The following is a 6,404-nucleotide window of genomic DNA, read 5'->3' as shown; positions in this document are numbered from 1 at the left end:
CGCGAGGCGAAGGGCATTGCTCGCCATGGCGAGTTGCACCAAACAACTCGCGAGGCGAAGGGAAAGGGTTCGCGTGGCGAGCGATGAAGTTCATCACTCGCGAGGCGAGGCTCATCCCTCGCCGTGGCGAGCGATGAACAGAAGCACGGGCAGACTAGGGTTTTTCTCAAAAATCCAACACACAACATGGTTCAAAGCCTAATTTTGATTCCATAATCCATCCTAAACATGTTCTAAGGTTAAAGGACGGTTTCTACATCAATCTAAACAAGTTTTACCGTTTGATCATCAATTTTTAAGGTTTTGACATAATTCCAAAACTTTTCTAAATCAATCCTAACTTTGTCAATTAATCATCAGAATTACAACAATTAACGCTATCGAATTATTAGTCTCACCCTTACCTTGTTTGAAGAAAATCGCAGCACTCTTGGTCTCTTGCTCCTCTCTAAGCTTTTCTCCTTTTTTCCAAAAGTTTTCACGTACAATAGATTTCTAAAGATATTAGGTCATCCCTATTTATACCTCTTTCTAATAACTTATCTTATCTCACTTTCTCCCCCAAAACTATCTAAAATATAAAAACAGCCCTCAACTAAATATTTTATATTATTTTCAAATCTATAAAATAATTCTCATATCCTTATCAAATCTTCCAAAACTCATAACTCATCACGTCATCGATCAAAACATCATAAATCATCAAAACATACCAAAATCATGCATATATTATATAATTATAATATAATCACCTAAACTCGATTAAATAAACGATTAAACGAAAGTGGGCGTTACAACAATCCCTTTCCTTAACCGCCTCTTTGAAAGGTTCCCTAATATTACATCACTCAATATCACTCTCTCCCGATGGGTGGTTTGTCCGTGAAGCCGACCTCTGGCGAGTTTCTAGCCGAACTCTCTACTTCCACTTTAGACCTCAAATCGCTCACTCTCTACCACCCTGACAGTGTTCCTGAAAATGAGTTCCGAGCTTTGTCCAAGAAGATGAAAAATTTAACATCTCTCACTTGTTATCAAATGAGCTATATCAACAAGAATGATCTCTTCTTGATTGCTGATTGTTTCCCTTTACTTGAAGAACTCATCCTTACCGACTCTGGTTGTCCCCATAATTGTGCGATAGATAGTGATGATCAATTCTTGGCGCTTCCCAAACTCCGCAGGATTGCTTTAACTCATAATATCGTCAGTGAGCACTCAATTAAAAATCTCTGCAAGAACTGTGACCTTCAAGAGCTCAAAGTGGTTGGTGGTTGCTTTGCACGATATTCTTATTGTGGTAGTATCTATCCAAGTCTATAATATTAGTGAGCTTCAAGATGTAATCATAGTTATTATGATGATACTCTCCACTCTAATATAGTTTGAATTAGAATTTGATTCTCAACTTGGTTGTTCGTGCAAAGAAATCATATGTATAGATATTATCTATCCAAGTTTATTTTATTTCTCAATTTGACTATAAAGTTGCTTATTTCCCTTTTGAAAACACATTTCTTCTTTTAGTACATTCATACTTGATGAATTTTGGCTTTGCTTTAGTCCTTTATTAAAAGCATAATGGCTATAATGGCTCGTAGTCCTTTAACTTTAAGACAAGAGGGGTTCAGATTTCTGTAAAGGTTTCATTTGAAAGCTTTTAAATGAAAGTTGTATGACTCTTCTGTCCACAATCTTTATTGTCCAGCAGGAAAAATAAATCGTGAATGCATTTGACAAGGATTGGTTTATTTTTGTTAAATTTAAAGGATTCTTAGCATTTTGTTTGAGTTTTGTTGTGGTAAATTTGTCATAGACAAACTATAGAAATCATTGCGAATAAGAGGTACCACTTGCAGGGAATGGAGAATAAGAGCTGAACATGCCTCACAAGTGATGAATGCAGGATTTCGATTAAAACCTGCTGCAAAAACTAATTTGCACAAATGAGATGCTGATTTGCAGGGCACACAACAGGTCTATATATCAAGCTTGTGTTAAAAGAACTGATTCTGTGAAGCAAATTGAAGGGTTAAGCAGAGGTAGTCAAGTACGGATTTGGGTGCATCTTTTCATTTCGGGGCAACATTGAATTAGCTTTCCAAATGGTAAAAAAAATTGATGGCAATACTGGCGGGAAAAGTTACTACTTTAGATGATCTAAAACTTATGGATGTTCTATTCTTACCTGATTTTAATATTAACCTTGTGTCTAGTAGACACTCGTTTGAGTTAAAGATGTTGTTGAAATTGTTTTGAATTTATGGATTGAGGAGATGATGATGATTTTATGTTTTGATGAATTTTTGGGGTTTAGGGTTGACGAAAAGAAGGGGAAATACAATGAAGAAGATGAACAAGGATGAAGAAATGATTATTTTTTTTAATTTTAATTCATATGAATAATCCACGTGTCAGGTTACTGCTAAAGAAAAAATTGAATTACACAAGCAGCGTGACACTTGTGTAAATATCGCTGACATCACTACTACAAAATACCCCCTTTAATAGCACTCATTTTAGCATTTAATAGCGCTTTCGAAGCGCTAAGAAAGCCCCCGCTATTATAGGTCAGAATCCTATAATAGCGCTTTTAAAACGCTATTAAAAAGATAGGTGTTTCTTAGCGCTTTCAGAAAAGCGCTAATAAAGCCTTATTTTTATGCTATTTTTAGACAGGTGTTTCTTAGCGCTTTCAGACAAGCGCTAATAAAAGTCCCTATTTTTTTTTATAAAATTACATCCACAGCTAAAAGCATCTACCGTCCAGACCAAATATATACATATCAGAAACACTAGTAATCCATTAATATAAATAAACAATAATGTGTTGATAAAAAACTTAATTACACATGACATCTAATGTACACTTACATAAAAATGCAAAGTTCGTGCACAATACGTATATATGAACGATAACAAACCTAAAGAAACTAACAAAACCTTGGCTTTTTTCTCCAATTTTCCATACAAATTGGAACCTCCCGACGAACGATGACTCCAATGTAACTGACAAAACCTTGACTTTCTTCTCCAACTGGTTGACCTCGAGAATTCTAACGAACCTGAAGTAACATTGCAGAGTATACAAAATGAATTCAGCAATGCATCAACAAATCCAAAAACTCTCCATAAGGGACATGACATAGTGAACAAATTCCATAAAGAATACATATTCTTTTACAGCCTCTTCAAATGTCAAATGTTTTATTCTGACAACTACTCAAATTAAAGTCAACTAATTTACCAGATATAATACTTAATCAATTTTGTCAAGGTCCTCTCTTTATCAGATTCACATTTACAGTTGTAGCCAAGAATTAAACATCACGGGCGCAAGTTTAAAAGAAATAATCTAAACTAGAAAAATCTACTTGTAGCTATCCATCACAAGGTATATGAAAGAAACATTATTAAGAAAATAATAATCAGTCTAAGATTAATTCATTAATTCATCTAACATTAATTCATTAAATTCATAGTTTTATATAGCATTGAGTTTTATGTAGCATTGATACATTAAGTTTATAGTTTTATATTTATATTTTAAATTCATAGTTTTATAACTTCTTATCAATTTTTAAAAACATTTTATAATTCCATGAATTTAGAATTACAAAGTCCTTGACCGACAAACTTGTCCGTTCAAATCTACCCGTAGCTATCTATCATAAGGTACAGAGCTAGATCACCCAAAATAAGCACCACAATCTAGTTATGAGAATCGATTCTTACCTCTCGAGCTGCAACACAACAATGCTACAAAGCTCAAAGGCTTCAGGGATCTATTATGACACATGGCTGGAATGAGTCTAATAACTCTACAACATCATCAAGCTTAACCTGAAGCTCACTTGCTTGACACCTTAGGACGCATGGCTGGAACGAAGCTAAAACTCCAAAGCATCATCAACGCTAAAGAACACAAACTGATACACCAAACTAGAACCCCAAAATTTTGCAGCATCACAGCAGCTCTTCCAACATCATAAACTAATCACAGTAGTACTGATAAGACAAAACTGAACTGCAAAATTCTGCAACATAACACCAACTCAGACATCTAACAAAAATAGAATATTCAAGAAGCGCTAAGATGAACCAATGCACCAACCACAACATAGCATAAATGGAACACAAATACTTGCTTTCAAAACATGAAAAATACTAACATGTACAAGTGTTGTGACAATTGATTTTTTTTTTTTTTTTTTTTTTTAAGTTTGAATTGAAAAATGAAATTTAGAGAAACAAGGAGTGGTATAACCTTGAATAACTAGTTCAATCAGACTTTGACATTGCAAGTACACATGTAGTTTAAATAACAACACCACAAATTGTCCCTGAAGCAACATGGACCATCCATATAATAAGTTTGGTTGTGGAATTGAAGACACACACACACATATATATATATATATATATATATATATATATATATATATATATATATATATATAGAGAGATAACATTTGGCATCAACTAGTACCTACAAGAATAATAAACAAAAAAGATACATATTTTGGAAGTAATGATATTCCATTATGGTTTGTAAATTCATAAGTATCTAAAAGGATAGAATTAAAAACACAAGGGAAAAAATAACTCACATGCATACACCATCTGCATGTACGGATTGTTTGATTCATCTCTTTGATCTAACAAGTGGGAGCACTCCATCAACTAGTACTTGCAACTGTTATTTCTAATTTTTCATTGAATATGTTATCTCTACTTATTCATTGTAGCAACCTTGTTAGAGCCGTAGCATACCTGCACTCATGTTAACTTGAATTTGAGTGAAGTATATATGCTTAATAATTCAAGAATTGAACCCATAAATTAATATGTTACACAAATGCACAAACTAAATTCAATATTATACTAAAATCAAGAAATGTGTCATTATATTCTTGTTCTTTATAACTGTTCCGAAGCAAATTGATTTTCTAAAAAAAACAGAAGACAAAAACAAATTTGAATTCAAAATTGAAGAATATTAAATTGAGATTTACCCCTCAGACCCAATTATTGCCTGCACCTACTGCACCTAGAACACCCCTCAACGGCAAACAAACAGAAACAAAAACAGCAGCAACAGACAGCTTGAGTTTGTGTTTTAAACCTCAGCAGTAAACTAGCTTGAGTTTATATTTTGACTTCATATTAATACCCTTTAATAACAAATATAAAAAGAACAAGTCAAGACCTAAACTGACTTGGGTCTCAACTAAGTGAATTTGAATCTAACAAACAAAACAAACATATTCTTAAATTTTGCATTCTTATACTTAAACAACATATACTTTCCAAATTTCATAACTCTAAACAATCCAATTTCATACATAAACAACATAAAACTACCATCAAAATACTTATTTTACAACATAAAATTGTTAAAAACCAATCTTACTGCTCTTGAAGAACAAACAGAGACAACAGCGGCGGCGGCGGCAGCTACGGATGCTCCTTCTCTTTACGGTTTCAATTGATTAATCAACTTATGGAATTGAAACTGGAAAGGGTAGGGTTTCGATTCTTGAAATCTGTGATAAGGGTTTTTGACGAGTTGGGGTTTTTGGGTTCGATTGAATTCAATGAGTTCTGGGTTTTGAATTTTTTAAGGAACAATGAAGGTATGATAAAGGGATTGAAGAGTGAGTGAGGATGAAGGAAGAAATTGAAGCAACTATGAGTGAGTATGGGGTTTTGGAGAAGGTTCGATGAACACAGTGAGAAGGAAATCGATGGACTCAGTGAGAAGAAGAGAAGCAGATCGATGGGTTTATGGAAAAGGAGATCGATGGGTTTTTGGAAAAGTAGATGGAGGTGTACGTGTTTCTGATTTGTTTTTGTTTTGGTGTGGTGAGGTGTGGGTGGGTTTTGGTGAAAATATGTGCGCGGAAATTAAAAAGAATCCGCCTCTTTTTTGATAATTGATGCAGGCCAAACATAGCGTTTTGTTAAAAACGCTATCTAACAGAAGGAAAATAATAGCGCTCAACCGAAAGCGCTATATAAGCCAATTTATGAGGACTGTTTATTAGCGCTCGACAAAAAACACTATAGAATTTCTGTGTTTCACATTTTTAATAGCGTTTATGTTGAAGCGCTATTAAAGCCCAAAATTGTAGTAGTGCATGTAATGGTTATTTGCGGTTACTATTATGAAATAAACCGAAACACAATATCTGTTAACTGTCGTTGAAATATTTAACGAGCAACAATTAATTGCCATTGGCAGGTATATTTCGAGTTTTAAAAGCAAATTTTTAAGTTAAAACAACAATTTCCTTTAGCCTTGCTTTGGTTAAAGGGCCACTATGGGCCTAAATTATTAACCATAATAATAAGAGTATTGCTTTTTAGGCCCCCTAATATCTCTTTAGGTCCCCTAAAAATTC

The 6,404-nt window shown here is 33.8% G+C and overlaps 1 long non-coding RNA gene across 2 annotated transcripts; it reads right to left on the bottom strand.

Annotated features, from left to right (window-relative positions):
- Positions 1-2,780: 2,780 nt before the first annotated feature.
- LOC25491311 (uncharacterized) lies at positions 2,781-6,002 on the bottom strand. Of its 2 annotated transcripts, XR_003011032.2 has the most exons (5): positions 5,414-6,002; positions 4,611-4,773; positions 4,268-4,343; positions 3,736-4,037; positions 2,781-3,065 (listed from the first exon to the last, which is right to left on the bottom strand). It is a non-coding gene; the product is annotated as an uncharacterized lncRNA (long non-coding RNA). The 2 variants fall into 2 exon arrangements; XR_003011031.2 differs by lacking the exon at positions 4,268-4,343 and having other exon boundaries at positions 5,414-5,996.
- Positions 6,003-6,404: the final 402 nt, after the last annotated feature.

This window comes from Medicago truncatula, chromosome 4, assembly GCF_003473485.1.
Source record: "Medicago truncatula cultivar Jemalong A17 chromosome 4, MtrunA17r5.0-ANR, whole genome shotgun sequence".
In the NCBI taxonomy this organism is placed as follows: domain Eukaryota; kingdom Viridiplantae; phylum Streptophyta; class Magnoliopsida; order Fabales; family Fabaceae; genus Medicago; species Medicago truncatula.
This window is presented reverse-complemented; position numbering and strand designations above follow the sequence as displayed.